At 39.2% G+C, this 23849-nt stretch overlaps 1 protein-coding gene across 3 annotated transcripts in view; it reads right to left on the bottom strand.

Moving 5' to 3' along the window:
* FANCC (Fanconi anemia complementation group C) overlaps nt 1-23849 on the bottom strand; it is a 258726-nt gene that overhangs the window by 176304 nt on the left and 58573 nt on the right. The window lies entirely within an intron of this gene.

The raw sequence follows: 23849 nt of genomic DNA, 5'->3' as shown, positions 1-23849 counted from the left end.
CTAAGTGACAGAAACAAAAAGCTCAACAATTTGACTTACCGTATCTGAAGTACACGTTAAAAAGAATAATGGGGAGTTCCCGTCGTGGCGCAGTGGTTAACGAATCCGACTAGGAACCATGAGGTTGCGGGTTCAGTCCCTGCCCTTGCTCAGTGGGTTAACAATCCGGCGTTGCCGTGGTTAACGAATCCGACTAGGAACCATGAGGTTGCGGGTTCGGTCCCTGCCCTTGCTCAGTGGGTTAACAATCCGGCGTTGCCGTGAGCTGTGGTGTAGGTTGCAGACGCGGCTCGGATCCCGCGTTGCTGTGGCTCTGGCGTAGGCTGGTGGCTACAGCTCTGATTCAACCCCTAGCCTGGGAATCTCCATATGCCGAGGGAGCGGCCCAAGAAATAGCAACAACAACAACAACAACAAAAAGACAAAAGACAAAACAAACAAACAAACAAACAAACAAAAAGAATAATGGAGTTCCCTACATAGTGAGTGTGTGCCTGAGGCAGTTAGGTAAATAAACTCTAGGTGCCTCACCACCATCCCAGGTCCTTGCCATCTACACCCACAGGAAGCCTACTGAGCAGAGAAGGGAAGGTTGCTTCGCGACAGGTGCAGACTTGCACAGACGCATGCTTTCGCGGGCCAAGGATGACACGAAGCTGTCTAATTTCAAAGACTACTCTGCAAACGGTAAGTGAGTTTAAATCTTCGACAGCAAAAATGAACAGATGCCAAAAACAATTAAATACCAAAAACATCAACAAAGGAGGTTTTCATTACTAGACAGGAAGTAAAAAGTTTAATAAGGTTGTAAATTTGGCTGCAAAGCAAAAAAAAAAAAAAAAAAAAAAATCTAACCAGGAAGACAAAAGTTTTAAAATGGTACTAAAAATTTAGTTTCCAACAGTATCATAACAGTTTTTAAGAGTTAATAAGAGAGGGAATATATGCATGGCGTCAAATGGCACATAATAGCCCAAAACCTAGGTGTCTGATTCTTCCCTTTCTCTTTCTCATCCAAGCCATCACCAATACCTGCCAATTCTGCATCTAAGAGAAATACATGTGATTTCATTTGACTTCATCTCCACCCTTTCCATTTGCACTGCTACCGTGCCGTCCCATTCCTGTCCATTTCTTCTCCAGAAAAGAAAAAGCTTTCAGGATCATGCAGTGCAGTGGTCCTGGACACTTTATCTCACAGCCTTTCTGGGGAGGGAGGTTGGGAATACGGAGATGGTAGTGGCTGTGAAGCGGGTGGTGCCTTAGTTGTGGTGGTAGCAGTGGGGGTGTCCACGAGTCAGGGCTGCTGAATAAACTGCAATGCACTGGGACAGCAGCTCAAAAAGGAAAACGGTTTTCCCCCAAAGGCCAACGATGATCCTACTGAAAAATGCTGACCTAATGTGAACATTCTGGAAGAGGCAATCTGCTGATTTTGCCTGTTTAGCATTCTTCCTCCATTTTTGGTTATATCTTACTTTTTCTTACAGGTTTTTTTTGTTTTGTTTTGTTTTTTTGCCTTATGCCACAGCAGCAGCAACATTAGATCCTTACCCACTACACCAAGCCAGGGATTGAACCCACACCGTTGCAAAGACAACACTCTAGTCTTAACCAGCCATGCCATAGTGGGAACTTCACTTTACTTTTTCTTTAGGAAGCTATCTTTCCTCTGTTCCCCAAGTCTTGGCAGGTGCAAGGTATCTATGCCATCAGCCAAGGAGTGAGATGATTATCAAGCCAAGCAAACCAGGCTCTCTGCTGGAAATGTGAATCTTGAGTTGAGTGCCATAAGGGTGGAACTAAGTCATTCAAAGACTCCCTTCGTCTAGATCCCTGGAGCTACCCTATGTCATGTCTTTAAACAAGGTATGGCTTTTCAACTTTCTCCATAATTTGGCCAGCTACCCAGGGGCCTTCCCATAAATTCTCTTTTTCTCTCTTTTTTTTCCCCGAAATTAACCACTGTTGGTTTCTGTGATTTTCAATAAAAGAACACAAGCTGATACAGTCTGATGTTATATATTATCTGATATAAAATGATACTTAATAGTAGGCTGCAGACAACAGACTTCTGGAGAAAGAAGAGAGTTTAGAACTGTTTACAACTGAGCCAACTCGGGTAAAATGGCAATGAAACTTCTGTTCATGTAAGGAAACAGGAAACCAGAGGTCCATAAAGAAGGTAATACAAATCCACGAGGCATCACCCTCACACAGGGACCCAGAATCATTACATTCTTCTCGTAGGAATGGCCAAAGTGAAAGCCACTGGACTATCGATACACACACACGTGATGATTCACAGGGGGCCCCACTTCCCCAGCTGAGGGGCCAGTGATATCAGTCAGTCATATTAGGCTGTCATAAACAATCAAATGGCGACTCCAGCTCAAGCTGCACTTTCAGATATGGGTCCTCCCTGGGGCAAATCAGTACCACCTTTGGCACCTAGAATAGAGTTATAATACTGGTAAATGCATTTCTCCAAGGGGATAAACTGAGGATATGAGAAAGCAGTTCACTTTCACCTGCCTCAGAGAGATCAACTCAGCATACAGCACATTACACCAGTCTGCCCCAGTCAAGGTATCAGGCAGGTAGAATCTAGAGCGTAGGAAGATACAGGTGCCTTGCTCATATTCCAGATGGTGGGACATAAATCCCATGAACATAACAGGGCCTCCCACTTCAGGACGTTTCTTGTAATCCAATGGTCTGTATCAGGTCAGGATATACCCTTTTTATTTATTTATTTATTTATTTATTTAGCTATTTTAGGGGCTCCACATGCCGCATGTGGAGGTTCCCAGGCTAGGGGTCGAATCTGAGCTGTAGCCGCCGGCCTACACCACAGCCACAGCAGCGCCGGATCCGAGCCATGTCTGCGACCTACACCACAACTCAAGGCAACGCCGGATCTTTAACGCACTGAGTGAGGCCAGGGATCCAACCCGCATCCTCATGGATCCTGGTTGGGTTCGTTAACCACTGAGCCACAAAGGGAACTCCCAGGATATACCCTTTTTAAAATGAGGATATACAAGAATCTAGTGCCAGCAGTTGACTCCACTATGGAGACCCTGGTAGCTGGATGACAAGTACAGGAGAGGAACTGCCCTTCTCTGTACTTGCACTGCACACATTTTTGCACCTTTTCAATTTAGTGCCACATATACTAACTACTGACTCAAAATTAATAACAATAAACAAAATATAGAGTGAATAACTGCTATACCTTATACCTGCTAAGAGGCAAAATGCTTGGCTGACAGGTCTGGGCTCTGAAAGGAACATACTGCATGAATTTTAGACCACTTATCAGCTTTTACCCACCTGCCTGACAATGAGAAAATACGGGTAGGGCCCAGAGCAACCATCACTGCATAGCTTGTCTGTCCATGTTGAAGTGCTCTGCTGTGACCCAGCAGATCCACTGCTCTTTAAAGCCTGTGTAGAAGATGCAGATTCTGGAAAAGGCCTATGGCAGGCCTCAGTGACTGGGGCTGATCTTCCAAGCCACAAAGCGAGGTACACCCAGCAGCACTCTATCATCAGGTGCAAATTATGCCCGCTTGGTCAAAATGAGTCAGGTTTTGGGATGCTATCTGTATATGTCTTGCTTGTTATGTCATATAATTTTTTTTTTTTTTTGTCTTTTTGCCATTTTTTGAGCCGCTCCAGCGGCATATGTAGATTCCCAGGCTAGGGGTTGAATCGGAGCTATAGCCACCGGCCTACGCCAGAGCCACAGCAACGCAAGATCCGAGCCACGTCTGCAACCTACACTACAGCTCACGGCAACGCCGGATCATCAACCCACTGAGCAAGGGCAGAGATCGAACCCGCAACCTCATGGTTCCTAGTCGGATTCGTTAACCACTGTGCCACGACGGGAACTCCTGTCATATAATGTTTAAAAATTCCCTTCTCTTTCATTTTCCACCTCCTACCACTGCATATATAAAGGATATTACTAGTACATAAATTAGCTAAAGAGCTATAAATTGCAGAAAATAACAACGATGGAATAGAAACTGACATTATCCAGAACTGCTGGATTTGAAGCTAGGTGCAATAACCAGGCATTCTTTTTGAGTTATCTCCCTTTCCAGAAGGAAGGGAGAGCTAAATTATGTTAGGTGAAAGTGTTTAAAAAGTTCTGTATATGGAAAGCAATAGGTATATTACATTTGGCCTACAAAATGTCTGACACGTGTGCATTTAGCATTCCTGTAGTGTTGTTTAACATGTTTTGCTATCTTCTGTATTGCTTATAAACTAATAGCTAGATCTAGAGGTTTCGTAAGATTCAGGGTTAGTTCTTTTATAAGAATACTTCATTTGTGGTGGTGTGTACTTTGAATCAAATCAAAAGGAACATATAATATTTGATTGTCTCATGGTATCTTAATGTTGAAACTTAGTGGTTTCAGGTTGTCAACCAAATCTATCCATTATAAATTTATGACTGTTTTTTTCCTAATGGTTTTAGGATTTACTGATGATCATTTTCGATCCATTCGAGGTTGAAAAATACTGAGTTTCTAGTTTTATCCTGCCTGCATACACACTATAGCTTAGCTGACAACTGAAACTTCATTAAGGTGGCCGAGGTTGCTAGTGCTGCCAGTGCCTAGAAGATGTAAACAAAATTCCTCTCTGGAAGAAAATAACCTTATCACAGCTTTCTAATTATTTCTTAAAAAAAAAAATTCGAACAAAAATTAAAGATAAGCACACAGGAAGAAAAGAACACATGAACAACCCAAAAACAATGGACAAGGACAAACAAAACAAAACAGATAGGTACTCAAGATAAAAACTAGACAAAAATTATAAAGTAACTAAGAGGGTTTCTTGTAAAGAAAAAAGCCAAAATTTCATCAACGAACTAAAAACTATTTAAAATAATGACCCTGTAGATGAAAAAAACACAGCACAAATTCTAGAACTAAAAATACAAAATAACTGAAATTAACAATTTGACAGATGGATTTAGCTAATTAGACTCTGTTGAAAAGAGATTTGATGAACTTGGAAGACAGATCAGAAGAAACTATCTGGAATTCAATATATAGAAAGTAAAAACAATGGGAAAATAACTCAGACAAATAGGTAAGACACAGAAATACTAGGAGAGAAGGCTAGAAAACATATCTTCGTTGCAATGAAAGAAAAAAAAAAAAAGGTCCAACCTAGAATACAACACCCAGCTAAAATATTCTTCAGGAATAAAGGTAAAATAAAGCCTTTTTGACACACTGAAATAATTTGTCACCAGTAAACCTGCTCTAAAGGATGCTCTTCAAGCAGATGGAAAATGACCCCGGATGGAAATCTAGAGATGCAAGAAGAAATAAAAATCAAAATTGGTATATATGTAGGAAATTTTAAATTAAGATTTATAATATAAAAAAATAGTATAATTGTGGTTGTATATATATACACACACACAGAATATATATGTATATATATGCATATATATACACACACACACATACACACACAGAAAATAAAAATACAAAACAATAGTATATATACCGGGAGAATGACAGACTTAAAAGAGTTCTAAAGTCTTTGAATTTTCTAGGAAAAGGATAAAAGTGTTAACATTGGATTTTAATATTTCAAAAATGCATATCATAATTTCTAGGCTACCTACTAATAGAATAATAAAAGGCAATATATAATTTCCAAGATGTCAGAAGAGAAATATTTGTAATAAAAAACACATAACCCCCAAAAAGTAAAGATTGGAGAGAAAAAGGAATATAGAATAGACAAAATAAATAAAAAGCACAAAATAAAATGGAAGATTTAAACTCAAATATATCAGTAATTATACAACATCCAAATGGATTAAATTCTCCAAGTAAAAGCCAAAAATTAGTTTAGAAATTTTAAAAAAGATATAAGCTGCTACAAAAGACACATCTGAAACATAGGATATAGGGATTAGAGAGGCTAAAAAAATAGGGGAAAAAAATACTATGTTAACCTAACTAAAAGAGTTAAATAGTATCAATTTAAACACACTCTGGGGCAAAAATTATTACTAAAGGTAAACAGGATTACTTCATAATAATAAAATGTTCAATTCACCCAGAAGATGTGACAATTCTAAACATGCATGCACCTAATAACATAGAAATGTAACACAAAATATTAAATTTAAAGTATCACAGAGAAATTAACATAACTACAATGAAAAATAATTCCAATCATAGCAGGAAATTTTCACACACCTCTCAGTAAATCATAGAATAATTATACAAAAATCCAAAAGCTTTCCCTCAAAGTACACTATAAGCTTAAGTGTTTATGTACACTAGCAGAATGTTCGTAGCAGTATTATCCATAATAGATCTAAACTGAAAACAGAATGGATAAATAAACTATTCATACAAGGAAATACAACACAGCAATGAAAAAACTATTATTATAGGCAAAGAGACGAATGGACAATCATAATGCTTAGAAAAAGAAACCAACCCATAAGAATACATGTGATATGATTCATTCATATAATATTCAAAAACAGGTAAAACTAAACTGAAGTGATTATCCTTAAAAAAGCCAAGAAACCTGCTACCTTGAGAGGAAAGGAAGCAGTACTACCAGGAAGATATGTAAAAATGGCTTTCAAGGTACTGGCAGTATTCGATTTCTTGACCTGGATGGCAATAATATATGTATTAACTTTTTAATAATATACGAAAGTGTAAACCATATTTATGTACTTTTCTATGTAAGTTATTTTCCACAATTACAGAAAAACTATTTTAACTTCTAGAGATATAATTACCACAAACTTATTGGCCCAAAAGTAAGAATATGAATGAGGCGGCCTATGCTCAGATATGAGGCAGTGTCCATGTATTTCACACACACATAAAAAGACTCGCCTTGTAAAATGAGAATGATTCTTCAGATTCACTGAGATTTCAACTTTTTTCACAAATGCATGGAATTTTGTTAACTCAATTAATATGAAAACTTATTAGACAACTGAAAACTGACTACACTTTTGAATGATATCAAATCTTTTGATGGATAGCAAAATCCTTGATATCTCCCCAAATGTAAGTTCTTGGCTTTCTTTGGATTCTGCTTAGTGTATAACATGCCTTCCCATGAATGTCTATGCCTATATCCATTTCACACAAACAACTAAAGAAATATTGCTCAGCATATTTTACTTAAGAGCATAAAAGAGGAGTTCCCGTTGTGGCGCATCAGAAACAAATCCAACTAGTATCCGTGAGGATGTGGGTTCGATCCCCGGCCTGCTCAGTGGTTCGGGGATTTGGCGTTGCTGTGAGCTGTGGTGTAGGTCGAGGACATGGCTTGGATCCCACGTAGCTGTGGCTGTGGTGTAGGCTGGTAGCTGTGCTTCCGATTCGACCCCTAGCCTGGGAACTTCCATATGCTGCAGGTGTGGGCCTAAAAAGACAAAAACAAAAAACAAAATAAATGCAGAAAAGAAAGGTGGATGTTCAACGACATTTCCTCAAAACTCAGGATTTTATAAGTATTTTGCACACACTCATACATATACTAATACATACTAAGGTAGCAAAAGCAAAGAGCATGGAAAGGTAGAAGGAAATTCCCTTTTTCATTTCTTGAATATTTCTCTTGTAGCACATTTACCCAGGTTCCCAAGGAATTGAATCATGATTTCACTGTCTCCATATACAGAGGCTAAAAAATAAAAAATAAAAAAAAAAAGATCAAAACCAGAAAATACATCTTCTCAGTACATATTTCTAGGAAAAAATAAAATGACCTTCAAAAATTCTTATGTAGAATGAACTAAAGGGAAAGTCTTATGAGCATAGGCACCCAGACACCTAAATGGAAATGACTATCCTATGAAAAATTTCCGTGTGCTTATTCATGTCCCTGTTTCCTGCCAATCAGAGGAAAGCAGGAGGTGAGAAGAGGAGGAAAAAAGTGGCAAGGAAAACTAGCCCTGGGGTCCACTAAACACCTAAGATACTAGAGAAAGACAGGGTCAAAATGGTGTCAGACTGGGATCACACTGCATTTGCCCTTCCCTCTCATTTATAAATTGGTCAAAAGTTACTTTGTTGCTTGCTAAGTACTACTTTATGAATTCAAATCATCTGTGGCATGAAGATACACTGTAGTCCAACCATTGTCTCCAAGAGTTCATAGCCTGAGCTGCCAAACTGACATGGATCAGCAGGCAGCAGGTAAGAGAGCTAAAATGTCCCCATTTTTATAATATTCTGTTCTTTAGAATAAGGATACATTCAAAAATTTTGTGGAAATGTCACAAGAAATACGGAGTTTCACAAAGCACAATTCATTACAGTGGAAGAAGGAAACGAAAGCATCCACACACGAGCATTCTCTAAAAAAAGATGTCAGGAGTTCCTGTTGTGGTGCAGCAGTAATGAACCCAACTAGTGTCCATGAAGAAACAAGTTCGATCCCTGGCCTTGCGCTTGCTCAGTGGTTTAGGATCTGGCGTGGCTGTGAGCTATGGTGTAGGTTGCAGACACAGCTTGGATCTGACATTGCTGTGGTTTTGGTACAGGCTGCGCAGCTGCAGCTCTGATTCGACCCCTCGCCTGGAAACTTCCACATGCCTCAGGTGCGGCCCTAAAAAGATGACCGAAAAAAAAAAAGAAGAAGAAGAAAAAAGAAAGAAAGAAAGATGACAAAAAGTGAAGAAACAATTAGGTGTTAGGCTGGAGCAAAGTGTCCTAATTTGTTAAAAACAAACAAAAGCATTTCCCTTAATTTAGAAATCAAGAAATATATGGAGTTCTCTGGTGGCCTAGTGGTTAAGGATCCACTGTTGTCACTGCTATGGCTTGGGTGACTGCCACGACATGGGTTTGATCCTTGGCCCAGGAATTTTTGCATGTTGCAGGTGTGGCCAAAAAAAAAAAAAAAAAAAAAAAAAAGTCGAAGACCTTGGCAAGAGAGAGTCCTAGAGCAGTGGTTCTCAAATTATCTTTTAGAAAGCAAAGTGGGTTCCTAAAGTTCCATGCAAACACCTGAGCATTTAAGCAGTCCCAACTTCAAAGAGCCACCAGCCCAGGCAGCGCTGCACAGGATGTCCAGTCTATCAAAGTGCTGGGACCTGTGACCAAAATAATCAACACAACATTTCAGCATTATTATAAAAATAGTTTTGCCCTTGTGAATCTCTTGAAAGGGTCTCAGACATACCCAATGACCCCCAAGCCGCATTTTGAGAATGTCTGGTGTAGACTAGTCATGGTATTTCCATTTGTCTTCCAATTAACTGTAGGAATGGACAATACTATGCAATTCTGGACAATAAGAACGAGCGTCAGGAGGATTTTTGAGAGAGTCTTTTTGGATCTTAAATTAACTTTTTTTCCCCCATATTAGACACTGTACTCTTCATGTGACACTTAGAACAGCAATAAGTCCCAAGTAAGCCTGTGAGGACTGGCCAACATGTTACAAAGAGCAAAGGGCCCCTCACTAGCATAGCTGAAGGAATGAAGTAGCCAACCTTAGAATTTTCCTTTTGCCCTAGGCCTCCTTTCCTTGAGTTTTCTTGCAGTCAAACATGTCCTAACTGGCACATCTCCCCAGAACCTAGTCTGCTGAATACATTCTGAAAAACCCCTGCTGTGCTCAGCAGCTGGCACATAGTAGAAGCTCAATAAATATTTGTGGGGAAAAAATGGGTGAATAAATGAATAAGTAAATAGACCCACTAAGGCTGTTGTAGAGGAGAGACTAAGATGGATAAATATCTGAATGATTTTATGTTGACAGATGCTCCCAGATTGTCAATTTTTATGTCTTTTTTTTTTTTGCTTTTTTTCTAGGGCCGCTTCTGCAGCATATGGAGGTTCCCAGGCTAGGGATCTAATCGGAGCTGTAGCCGCTGGCCTACACCACAGCCACAGCAACACAGGATCCGAGCCGCATCTGCGACCTACACCACAGCTCACGGCAACGCCTGATCCTTAACCCACTGAGCAAGGCCAGGGATCGAACCTGCAACCTCATGGTTCCTAGTCAGATTCATTAACCACTGCGCCATGACAGGAATTCCAGGTTGTCAATTTTTAAAACAAAGTTCACTGTAAACTTCACAGTATGAAAAATGACTGCATATTGTACCTGTAAAAGGCTGGTGCAGGGGAGGGGGGTAGAGTGGGCGACAGAGTTTGAAGTTGTTTTCCTTTGGTCTGCACAATCTCCAAGCCAAAGATATGAGAGGTAGGTCTACACATGCCAAATATGGACCATAACCTATTCTAAGTGGCGACCTGATAAAAAGCACTGGGTTTTTTTGGGGTTTTTTTTGTTTGTTTTTTCATTTGCCCTGAGCATGAGTCAAGATTTACGGACAGAATGCTAGAAAACACACCGTTTATGAGAGAAGAAAAAGAGACAAATCAAATACCTCCAACCAAAGGCATCAACGAGGGGCACAATGACCTTATCAGAAAATACTTAAAACCTCCAGAAATACAATCAAATATGAAGTTAAGAAATTTATGTTCAACTATGCTCAAGCTTGACAATATTTTTCCTCTTCCTTACTGAAAGCCTTATACCAGTATTTTTAATTTACTTTAATGTTTCTTTGCTTCATTATTTTAAGTATAATTGGTCAATGTGTCCTTGTGTTTGCAACTTTTTTTTTAATTCACAATGAAGTATTCTCATTCCCATAAAGTTCTTATGAAAGAAACAAATAAGTTTTTCCCCTTGGAAACAATAAGGTTTTAAGAAAAGTTCCACTAGGAGGAGCTGGCTTTTTCTCTGTTGAGTCCAGAGCATTTTGCCTGACTTTCTAATCAAAAACACAAAACTGAAATTTGCAGATAATTTCAAACAAACCTCCATCATAAACAAGACCTGGGTCCAAGGAAGCAGGGGAGGCAACTGCAATCCAGGTGCAGAGTGTACACATGCTTCACTCAACTTTGCCAAGAATTAAGGAAATTTAATCTAGCAGATAACTGTCTGGGGATTTACTGAGCTCCACTCTCCCATCCATGTCCCTGGCCATGTGGGGAAAAGAGCTGCTCTCGGGATCTGGCTTCCAAGTAGAAGCATCCCTTCATGAGCGGTGGCCTTTGGAGCTGCTCAGATAGAAACCCCTGACCTTGTTCTCCATCAAAACACCAAAGACCTACGCTTGGACTTGAAAAATACCTGTCTTCCTGCATACATTCTATTAGAAATAGTGGTGACTTACTTTCCTTGCATTCCTGTCCTCAATGCACTTAACTGACAGTGAGATTGTGAGCTTTCAGTGGCACAGTTAGAAAAACGGGCTGAGGAGCACATCAGATACTAAAATATTAGAAATCATCCTGCCTTTGTCACTGGTAACTTGGCTCCAAGTTATGCCTATTTCTTTCCACCCTTAGTTCTACTCATAATTTATTACTAAATAAACAAAAGAAAAATCCCACACATCTGTTGAAAACCTACCTTATGACAGGAACTCTGAGAAACACTGCAAATAAAAAAGATGGCAGCATTCCTCATATTCAAGCAAGCCATGGCTAATGAGGAAATGAGGAACTGCAAACAAAAAAAATATAATCCCTCTGGGAAGGGCTGGGAGAGAAGGAAACCTGGGCGGCTTCAGAGAGCATCAAGAAGGGGCACCTCACCCAGTGAGAGACAGCTATCTCTCACTCTCTCCTTCAAACACATTATTTACATTTTCACCTCTTCGTTTTTCAACATCTACAAGCAGGGTGACCTGGCATCAAGACAAACACAACTGCAGGCACTGACATCTTCAAGACTCTATTTAGTTAGAATGGTGGGTATTTATTTGGGTGTTTGGAAACAACTGAATTCTTTAAATTACCCTCAAAATGAAAAATAAAAGGTGAAATCCTTGAAGAGAACCATGGCATCCTAATAAATCCCACCTGCTTAATCTCACTCATCTTTTGGGGGCTGGAAGCCTCTAAAAGAGGAGTTTAAATAACTCTATGCTATGGGTCACTGAACTCACACAGAAAAGCATTTTTGTGGTTAGCTTTTAGTACTATGTAAAACCAAATATCTCTCACTTTGTTTCCTTTAAACCCTCAGCCCATGTGATCTCCAGTTAAGATGGCAAGTAAATTCGCTCTTTGATGGATCCCCTCTACTCCGCACACACAGCAATGAGAGAGGAAACAAGAAAACCAAAAGGATGCAGACAAGCTCAAAATCAATATAAAACTTTTTGTGAAATAGATATGGGACGGAAACACAGGGAGATAAATCGTCAAAGTTAAAGCCTTTAAAGGGTGCCTAAGCTCAAGATCTAAAAACAGGCACTGAAACTGGATGCATGAAACCTACAAAATTTGGGTGGCTAACCATAACCCACAAAGGACAGAGTCAGACCTAGCATCATACCTGAAAGCAGGGTCAGACGTGAAAATGGAGGAGGGCTTCTCTATTCCTGAAAGAAAGGCAGTAGCTCCTTACCTCATATGGAGCTGTAGCCTACAAAAGGGGGAAAACAGACCATCCAGCAATCAGGAACTCAGGGGAGCAGACTGTGACTGCCCAAGTAACTGAGACACCATTGCAGTTCTGGCCTGGGGCTCTGTGGAAGCCAGACAGAGACAACTATAAATTGCTTAACAATGAAAACTGAGCAGAGAGGTGGAAAATGAATGAATGAAAACAATTAAAAAGTATATCTCATTCAAAACCACAGCTCTAAAAGTACATGAAGAACTCTAATGCCAATAAAGGCAACTAACAAAATCAGCCAGCAAACCACTAATTCATTTCAGATGAAATGAATATAAACTAGTCTAACAAAATAAGTATATGTAACCAAATTAAAGACAAATTTAAGACATGAAACCATAAAACTCCTAGAAGAAAACAGGAGGAAGCTCTTTGACATTGGTCTTTAGGATTTTTTTTTTTTTTTTAATCTGTCTTCCCTGGCAAGGGCAACGAAAGCAGAAATAAACAAATGAAACCACATCAAACTAAAAACTTTTGCATAGCAAAGAAAACTATCATTGAAATGAAAAGACAACCTACTGAATGGAAGACACTTGCAAATGATATATCTGATAAGGGGTTAATATCTAGAATATTTAAGAAACTCATACAACTCAATATTTTTAAACAAACAAACAACCCAATTAAAAAATGGGCAGAGGATCTGAATAGACATTTCTCCAAAGAAGACACACAGATGGCCAACAGGCACATGAAATGATGCTCAACATCACCAGTCATCAGGGAAACACAAAGCAAAACCTGTCAGAATGGCTATCATCAAAAAGGTAACAAATAATAAATGTTAGTGAGTATGTGGGAAAAAAGGAACCCTAGTACACTGTTGGTGAAAATGTAAACTAGTGCAGCCACTATGGAAAACTGCTCATCAAAAAATTAAAAATAGAACTACCATAGGATCCAGAAATTTCACCTGTGGGTATTTATCCAAAGGAAAGAAAAACATTAATTTGACAAGATATATGCAAACTAACGTTCACTGTAGCATTATTTACAATAGCCAAGATATGGAAGCAACCCAAGAGTTCATTAATAGATAAATGAATGAAGACATATACATACATACATACAATGGAATATTACTCAGCAATAAAAAAGGAATGAAGTCTTGCCTTTTGCAACAATGTGGATGGATCTATTACGCTAAATGAAGACAGAAAAATACAATATGATTTCACTTATATATGAAATCTTAAAAACAAAACAAATGAACAAACATAAAACAGAAGGAGATTCATAGATACAGAAAACAAACTGGTGGTTGCCAGAAGGGAGACAGGTATGTGTAATTGGCAAAATAAGTGAAGGGGATTGAGAGGTACTATCAACTTCCATTCATAAAATAAATAAATCATAGGAATGTGATGTACAGCACAGTGAATATAGTCAATAATATTATAATAACTCTGTATGGTGACATATGGAAACTAGACTTACTGTGGAGATCATTTTGTAATGTACGAAAATATCAAATCACTATGTTATACACCTGAAACTAATAGAAGATTTTTATACTTCAATTAAAAATCAAAAATTATACTTAAGATGCTCAAAAGCTAATTAAAATAAGAAATTGAAAAGCAAAAAAGCAGAACTTAAACAACAGATGGCTAAAAAGGAATCAACAAAAAGCATGTAAGTGAAGAATACCGTCATTAAAAACTCAGTACACAAGGTACTTTAGACTAGACAGAACTGATGAAAAAACTGGTAAATCTGAAGATAATACTAAGGAATTCACTCAGAATGTAGTGAAAAATAGAAAATTATGAGGGAGCAGTTAAGAACATGTTAAGAAACATGAAGGACAGTTCCACAAATACCTAGGAGGTGTCATGGCAAAAGAAAGTGAAGAGAATGGAAGAGAAGCAATATTTAAAGATACAAAAACTAGGAATGGGAATTCACATTGAAGCTCAGCAGTAACAAACCCAACTAGTATCCAAGTTTGATCCCTGGCCCTGCTCAGCAGGTTAAGGACCCGGTGTTGCTGTGAGTTGTGGTGTAGGTCACAGATGTGGCTCAGATCTGGTGTTGCTGTAGCTGAGGCCAGCAGCTGTTGCTCCAATTGGACCCCTAGCCTGGGAACCTCCATATGCCAAGAGTGAGGCCCTAAAAACAAACAAATAAACAACAACAACAAAAACTAGGAATGTTCAAGGAATACATGAGTTCCCAGATTAAAAATACATTCTAAATACTGAGAAAGGGAATATAATCAGATAAGTAAATTTTTTTAAATTCATACAAACTAAAATATTAATTATAAAAAGAAAATCTAAAAAACTACCAGAGAGCAAGCACCCTGGATCTGCAGAGTCACAAAGCTCAAGACACTAGCTGCCAGCACTGAAGCCTGGACCAGCTGAGCACACCGAGGCCTGACAGCCTGCGGAGACAGCAGGGAATAAGCAGCTCAGATATGCACACCCAGACTGATGCAGAAATCCCACAAGCATTTTGCCTCTTCCTTAACAGTTGGTGGATACAAAATGAAGCAACTATATTTCATTTTAGTCAACCCCAAGAAATGTCCTGAAAAAAATGCTTCCAGCAACTTCTATCAGCAAGAGATTTATCCTCCCTATACTGACAGTCTGGATTTAAATTTCTCTTCCTTGCCCACCACGCTTCCGCCAGCAGCAACAAACATGGACTTTCTTGAATGCCTTGTTCACTATCATTGTACCACAACCCACGTTAGACCAATGGACTATTATACAGCAAAAAAGTGAGGCAAGGAGCTGATGCTAGCAGCATTCACTGTCAGCTATAGTCATTAGCAGCAACCATCTGGACTCGGTGGTTTTCATCTGTGTTCCTTCATCATTTACACATTTCTCTACCACGTGCAATTTCATTCTATTGCATCTTGCCTGAAAACATAAACAAACAAGAATGACAGCCCAAGTTATCGGGAAAGGAACGTGATTTGGAGGATCACAGATGGTTTCCAAGAGAACAAATGGCCTCAGAAAACTGATAATGCACAATACAAATCATAACTGTTCTTATAAAGACCAGAGCTGTAAATTTTCTAAAAGGTTATTAGCAAACCTCTCATTCAGGCTCCCCTAAGCTAGACCTCAGGCAAGTTAGAGAAGGTAAAGACCTGAATTTTGGTCTAATTTTCAGACCAAAAAACCTCTCACCAAAACCACCCATATGATGCTATCCGGATGGTGCAACCTGACAGTCACTCAAGGGGATCGAGAGGGACATAAGATCTGAAACTAGCCACCAAGGTCTCAGAAACTTTCTAAAAACTGCGTTATATCATGGCACAAGAGCACCACCTACTGAAATAGTTCCAAGGGACAATTTAGTTCATTAACTGAAAAATAGCTGGCTATAAACCCACCTCTAACCAACTGTTTACCTTGGCTTTGGAAAAGTATGACTGTGGAGGGATGGACTTCAAATCATTTCAATCTAACTGGCTGTGTCGTTTTCTTATTTAAAACGAGGGCCCTTGCCAAGACCTCCTAAAAAAGAAATAGCTCCCCCTGCCCTGGCTTTTGCTTTAATAATCACCATAAAATAAGTCTTGCTACCATCAATATTCTCTTTCCCTCCTCCTCACTTCTAGATCTCTTCCCCTACCTGTTTTCCAAGAAGCAGAGAAAAACTCAAGGGGAGAAACTATAGTAGTTCTAACGGGTCCGGAAAGGATATACACTATCAAGTCATTCAGTCAAATTTTAAATTATACAAGGCACAATACTAAGATTAGAGACTTGTGAGTTTTTTTCAACCTAATTTAAATAAGGCCACCAGTTAGTTCCCCTCCCCTCAAGGAATTTACAATGAACACAGAAATTATAGACCAGCAAAGCTGCAGCCCAAATGATCTACTAGTAAAACAGAATAAAGAAGAAAATACATATGGAAAGACAATTTATGGGATATTATAAGTTACATCAGGGTAGGACTGACTGTTTCTGCTATGCTACAGAATACAGTGAAAGCCATGGCAAAACAGGGTTCTTTCTGGAGTCCTTCAGGCTTTCACAGAGCCCTTAGGTATCGCCATTTACAGAAACCCTGATACAGACCCACCTGAACAATTCACATGAATTCTAGCCTGTAAGTCTTTTGGTTCTGCTACATTTTACTCTATTTATGAGCCATTGTATGTGTAACCTCTACTATGCTTTAGTTGTGATGAAAAAGCAGCAGCTTGTATTTATTCCCAAGAATGGAAAATTCCTCCCAGGAAGGAGGAATGTAGCAAATGGGTACTGGAGAGGCAAATATCTACTACACCCAATTTTTTTTTTTTTTTTTTTTTTTTTTTTGTCTTTTTGCCTTTTTCTAGAGCCGCACCTGTGGCATATGGAGGTTCCCAGGCTAGGGGTCTAATCCGAGCTACAGCTGCCGGCCTGCACCACAGTCACAGCAACGCAGGATCCGAGCTGCATCTGCAACCACAGCACAGCTCACGGCAACGCTGGATTCTCAACCCACTGAGTGAGGCCAGGGATCAAACGCACAAGCTCACGGTTCCTCGTCGGATTAGTTAACCACTGAGCCACACCGGAACTCCCCGAAATTCTAATTAGGACCAAGCTGGGTCAAATCTAGCAGACCTACTAAGGTTTTTCTAGTCTACCATGACGGTCTTTTCTACTGGACAACTAAAACCCAATATTATGCTTTTTTTTTTTTTTTTTTTCCTTTTTGGCCACCCCATAGCATATGGAGTTCCTGGGCTGGTGATCAGATCCAAACCACAGCTGAAACCTATGCAACACTGGATCCTTTAGCCCACTGTGCTGGGCTGGGGATCGAACCTGTGTCCCAGCGCTGCAGAGACACTGCTGATCCCACTGCATCATAATGGGAACTCCTATGCTTTTTTAAAAAACAGTCTATGGCCTTGTGAATATTGAATCCTGCTATACATCCTCCCTTTCATCCAGTACTAGTCAGGACTTCCATTATAGCCAGAGCAGTCACATGCAAATAGAGAGAAGCTCTTCTTGACATGGCACAATCAAGGAAGAAGTAACATATATCCCCCAAATATCAGTCATTTATGCCTATAAAAGTACAAATTTTTAAATCTGGAGATGATAAAAATTTCAAAACAATAAGTATGTCTGTACTTTATTTCAATTGCTTCATAGAAAAATAAAGGATACTTTAGAAAAATTCCAATCATAATTTTCTAGTGCATACATGGCGCATGCTCTCTCTCAGGAGCTATTGGAAAAAGACTCTCTCCTTGTTAGGTGTGAAGAAGGAAACAAAAAGCTATCTCATGGCCACAAGGAAGCCAGCTGTAGAATGAAGTGTGGTAGGTAAACACAGGTTTCAGGTGATGACTTCCTGCCATGAAGGCTCTTAAAAAGATGTAATACCTTTTAGACAATGACTCCTTTTTCCCTCCTTCGTATATGACTTTCTCACCCCACAGCACACTAAGTAAATCAAGATAATATTTACTCTGCATGGCACCTTCTTATTGAGAATATCATAGAACAACAAAAAAAAATTAAGGCCGTATCCATGGCATATGGAAGTTCCCAAGCTAGGGGTTAATTAGAGCTGCAGCTGCTGGCCTACACCACAGTCACAGCAATGTGGGATCCGAGCCTCACCTGCAACCTAAACTACAGCTCACGACAATGCCAGATCCTTAGCCCACTAAGTGAAGCCAGGGGTCAAACCTGTGTCCTCATGGACACTAGTCAGGTTTGTTACCACTGAGTCTCAACAGGAACTCCCTGTAAAAGTTTTTTTTAAAAGGCCAAGGTGACAAGGGCAACTTGGCTCAACAAACCTCAAACCAAATCTTGACACTCTGAGCATAAGGATCAGAAATAGTGGAAGTAGAATGAAAAAGGCAAGAATGGATCTCAACTATTACCTGGCAGCAGCTGTAGTCCTCACATGCTTGCTTCTTCCAAACATAAAGGATAATTCCTGTTGGTTGTACTATGAATACAACCTTTATCTGCTTTGAAGTCTAGTATGTGAACCTCAACCATTAGGAAATTAAAAAAGTTTTTATTGGGTCTCCTCCTAACTCTATCCTCAAGACATTATGCATTTCCAGTGCCCACTAAGAATTTCATGGGGGGAATCTCCTCCCATATCTAAGATATGAAGGGGTTTTATTGTTGCTGGGTTTGCTTGTTCTTGAAGAAATTTCATCCCAACTTAGATGGTAGTATATTCTAACAGCACCATATGGCCTCTGGCATTAATTCCATGGGCCAAGTTTGCTTTAAACCCTTCCTCTAACAGATGTTCCTCTTCCTGACACAAGGAGCCTGGTCTTTCTCTTACCCTCCCCTACCTCATCTTCGCGACCACTCATTTAAGGACAAGATAATCTCAAGTAATAGTTTGATTATATATGTATCTCCCTAGCCTAAGTATTAATAAAGTGCTACTGATCATTCCTTCATACCCCAAGAACTGTGTTTGTTCAAGAAATCCTCAAAAGGTTTCCCTCATCTATTTGGGTAAGATCTATTTTTAAAAAAAAGGAAAAATAAATCAAAGAAAGTGTATGAGTCCTTTTGCTTAAGAAGTATAAATTTGCTTAAGAAGTATAATTGTAACCTTTGGCAAATTAGAATTAACACTTGAAAATAAACTAGATCACACATAATTACTTTTGTCTACATTTTCTTCTGTTTCTGTGCCTCCTTCCTTATAGGACAGATTTCCTCCTTTAAGCATTTGGGAAGGAAGATCCTGTGAAAGTACAAGTGTTTACATAGTATTTCCTGGGTTTTACCCATCATTTTCATTGGAGAAAGAAATTTAGAAGCCATAATTTTATTCATTTAAAAAAACATTTCCCATGCACTAATTCTGAGATATTTATAAGTAATCCACAATTGGAGGGTTCAGAAGTCAAGTAAGGTTTCTAATTGCATGCTCTATTAGGTCATCTCCACACAGTAACTTCTCAAAGACTCTCACAAGTCTGTCATTCGCATGATCATTCAACAAATACTCATAAAATTTTAGCTTACTGTATGCCCAGTACTATGCCAGAAACTGGTGAAAAAAAATGTCAGTCCCAGGCACAGTCAGGCACAGTCCCTTGCCTCAAGGAGCATTAGTTTAGAAAGTGTTTTTCAAACTGTAAAATGAAGTAACATAGAATAGAAAATATCATAGTACACCATACATAGAAAGAATAGGTGCTATTTGGTAAACTTTAAAAACATAATTTATATGCGTGTGTTCAAATAGGATATAAAGTGTATTTCTTACTGTGGAATACAGTGAAAAAGTTTTAGGAAATCCTGCTCTAGCAGAAGAAAGATATTACAATAGAAATAAAATACAATAAAATATAATGGGTGATATGAAAGAGTACATAGAGGATCCTATGGGAACGGCAAAGAGCATTCCCAAAACTTTTTCGAGCCTACACCTGTTACCACTGTACATTTGTTAAAAACCTTTGGAAGAGTGGATCAGCTTCCAGCATGACAGTGAAGGAACTCTGCTGATCTGCTCCCCAGTGAAACTGGTGAAAATGATTAAAACAACAACCACATAGGGCCTCTGGAAATGTCCAAAGAGCAAAGAGCAAATGAAAAAAAAAAAAAAAAATCAGGATAATCCATGGAGAGAGTCTGTGTTATTTAAACCAGACTACCCTCTTCTCAACTCACTGAGACCCCCAACACCACATGGCTTCAGCCAGAACCACTCACTCTTCCTCCAGCTGCTAGACAAAGGGCTTTCTTTCCAGAAGGAACATCACTTTAGCTTTTCTCATCTTGCCTCCAGCTGCCTATTGCTGGGGCTAAGTCCCAGAGGAGTAAGACCAAAAGGTGGAGACTCCTTTCTTTCACCCAGTCCCCACTTGCAGAATAGCAGCTCTACCTTGTATGGGGCACAATGAGAATGGTGGGGCCCTGAACACTCCTGCACCAGTAGCCCCACACCAGATGTGGCAAGCTGAGAAGATCTCAGGCTGCTGCACTCCCTTCAAGTGCTCACCTCCTAGAGCAACAACATTACTCAAGCCTGTCCTCATCACCAATTCAGCTCCAGAGTCCTGACGCAGAAATTTTATCTGAAAAGGAAGCAGGCCACACCAGATAGCTTCTCTACGCAAAGGAGTTGGCTTCATTTGCAATGGAGTCCAAGCCTAAGTGTGCTCCCCAAAAGAGTGGGAATTGTGGGAAAAGGCAACTGGAAGGAAATTCAAGGTGCATGCTAAACTGCAGGCCAGCTAGTTTGCAAGAGAACCGTGGATAAGCCAGGAGAAGCCCTGCTTGAGCTTGGAACAAATATTGAACCTCAGAAACTATTCCTTCAAGGGAGCCACAATTTGTCTGGATTAGTTTGTAGAGTAATTTATGGCTTGGGGCACTGTTAAAAACACAGAGTAATTAGCCAGCAATTAGTAGAAATTAACAGCTGGGTGTGGTCAGAGAAAGAGTTGAACAGAGCCCTACCACTACCATTGTCATTCCAGGATGACAACTGGCATACTGAAGCTACAGAGGAGCAATATCAAAGGTTTTGCACTGTAAAAAGGGAAATAAACTAGCCGGTTGCTAAAAAAATAAATAAATAAACAAGTAAACAACATAACAGGCCCTGAAAGGGGGTAGGGAAAGACAGCTAATGTGAGAGTTGCTACAATATATTATTTAAAATGTCCAGTTTCTAACAAAAAAAATTAAGAGGCATAAAAACAAATGAGGACATATAAGCCATACCATAGAAAAAAGCAGGGAATAAAAACTGCCTGTGAGGACAAGATGTTGATTTATCAGAAAAAAACTTCCAAGCGGCCATTATAAAAATGTTCTTAGAACTAAAGAAAATCATAATTAAAGAAGCAAAGGAAGGTCTGATGACAGTGTTACATCAAGTAGAGAATATCAATAAGAAGAAATTATAAATAAAGGATCAAATGGAAACTTTGGAGTTAAAAAGCACAATAACAGAGGAAAAACACACAAACAAGAAAACACCTCACTAGAGTGGCTCAACAGAAGATTTAAATCGATAGAAGAAAGAATAAGCAAACTTGAAGATAGACATAGATCAAGCCAAAGCAGAAAAAAAAAAAAAAAAATTAAGAGAGCCTCAGAGAAGTGAGGGATCCATTAAGTATACTAATATACTTGTAATAGAAGTACCAGAAGATGATAGAAGGGAGTATTCACATATCAATAACAATAATAACAACAATGATAATAATAAATAAAAAGGATAATGGTTAAACTTTCCCAAATTTATTGAAAAAAAATCTAGGAAGACCAACAAAGACCAAGTAGAATAAAGCAAAGAGCTCCACATAATAATAATAACTTAAAAAAATAAATACAATAATAAAAATGTTGAAAGTCAAGGACAAGGAGAAAAATCTTGAAAGCTACAAGAGAAAAATAACCCATTATTTAAAAGGAAAACCTAAAAGTTGACTTCTCAGCAGAAACAATAGGGGCCAGAAGAGAATAGGGTAATATACTCTAAGAGCTCAAAGAAAAAAAAAAAAAAAAAAACTATCAACAAAACTATCTTGTAAAAATGAAGATGAAATAAACTTTCCTAGTTTAAAAAAAAAAAACTTAGGTAATTTTTCTTCAGAAGACCCACATTATAAAAAAATACTCGTCAGTTCCTCATATTGAAAGGAAGTAACCAGAGAGTCCACAAAATAAAAGAACACTAGTAAAGGTAATTATGTAACTGTAAATGCATATTTTTCTTTCTCACAACTGTATAAAAATTAAAATATTGTATATATAACGTACTATTGGCCCTATTAAATGAAAAATGTAAGATACATGTGAGACATTTGCCAACACAAGTGTAAATGAGGTGTGTGGAAGCAAAGCTCTACTGGGCTAAGGAAATAACTACATATGGTAAATAATTCCTATAACAATATATGGTTGGGGTTGAAACATTTAAAGATTCAATACGTAACATCAAAAGGTAGAAAAGGAGAATAAAGATATGTAGGATTAATGTTTCCATATACCACTGAAATCAAACTAGTATAATCTTTAGATGACACTGATAAGTTAAAATGTATACAGTTAGCTTTAGAGGAAACATTAAAAAAATATTCAAGCTGGTGTGGCCAAAATGGCAGAGTAGGAAGACCCTGAGCTCACCTTCTCCCATGGGCACATCAAAATTACAACTATTTACAGAGCAACTATGAGAATAACCTGAAGACCAGCAGAAAAGATTTTCCCCAACAGGTTATAATGAAAGAACCACAACGAGATGGGTAGCAGGAGTGGAGATGTGGTACAGTCAATGTGGGTAGGTGACCCACAAACAGAAAAATAATCAGAAGTTATCACAGAGGTTCTACCCACGGAACAAGGAGTCCAAGCCCCATATCACAATCCCCAAACTGGAATGCACTGGGGTGATGAGAACATCTGGCTCTGAAGACCAACGAGAACTCAGGACAGGATAGCTGGAGAGTTGTAGGAAGCAGATTTCTTTCTTAAAAGGTGGAAGCAAAATATCAAAAGCTCTGAGTCCCAGTGTAAAGGCAGTAACGTGGACGGTGCCTCAGTAAGACCTACTTGCTGATCTTGGAGAGCCTCCTGGAGAGGCAACAGGCAATGGGGACTCACTCTGGAGACAGATGCTAGAGGCAGCTATTTGAGTGAGTTCATTCTACCACCAGGTGAGGAGTGCAGACAGTGTCATTTTGGAGTCTTCCTTCTAGCCTATTAACACTAGAGGCTTACACACCCAAAAGACCCCCTCCCCCCCAGACCAAGCGGCCAGCCACACAGAGACATAGCCCCAGAAACCAGTTCACTGGCACCAGCTGTGGGCCCTCCAAAGCCACATAACCAGCTACCTGGGACCTGACCCCACCTACCACTGGATGGATACCAGCTCAGACACCATAGATCAGACCTAGTGCATCAGTGGGCCAGGACCACCCTCACCCTACCCACCAATGGCTGGAAGTTTCACCACAAAGCAGCACCTGGTAGCCAAATGGCTGAGATGCCACTCCCACCTACCAGCATGCCCACAGCAGTCAGCCCCATGAAAACAAAAGAGACCACAAAACCCACCTAGGAGGCACCCCTAAAGTATACTGCTCTGATAACTAGAGAAATGTGTGCTCCTGGGCCCCACAGAATGTCCTCTACATAAGACACTTTGCCAAGATGAGGAAACATAACCAATCTACCTAATACATAGAAAGGAAAACAGAGAATTAGGCAAAATGAGGTAGCAGAAAAATACATTCCAAACAAAGGAACAAGACAAAACCCCAAAAGAACTAAACAAAGTGGAAATAAGCAATCTAACTGACAAAGAGTTCAAAGTAATGATCATAAAGATGCTCA

Source organism: Sus scrofa, chromosome 10 (assembly GCF_000003025.6).
Source record: "Sus scrofa isolate TJ Tabasco breed Duroc chromosome 10, Sscrofa11.1, whole genome shotgun sequence".
Classification (NCBI taxonomy): Eukaryota; Metazoa; Chordata; class Mammalia; order Artiodactyla; family Suidae; genus Sus; species Sus scrofa.
Note: the sequence above shows the minus strand (reverse complement) of the source record. Positions and strands in the feature narration are given on the sequence as shown.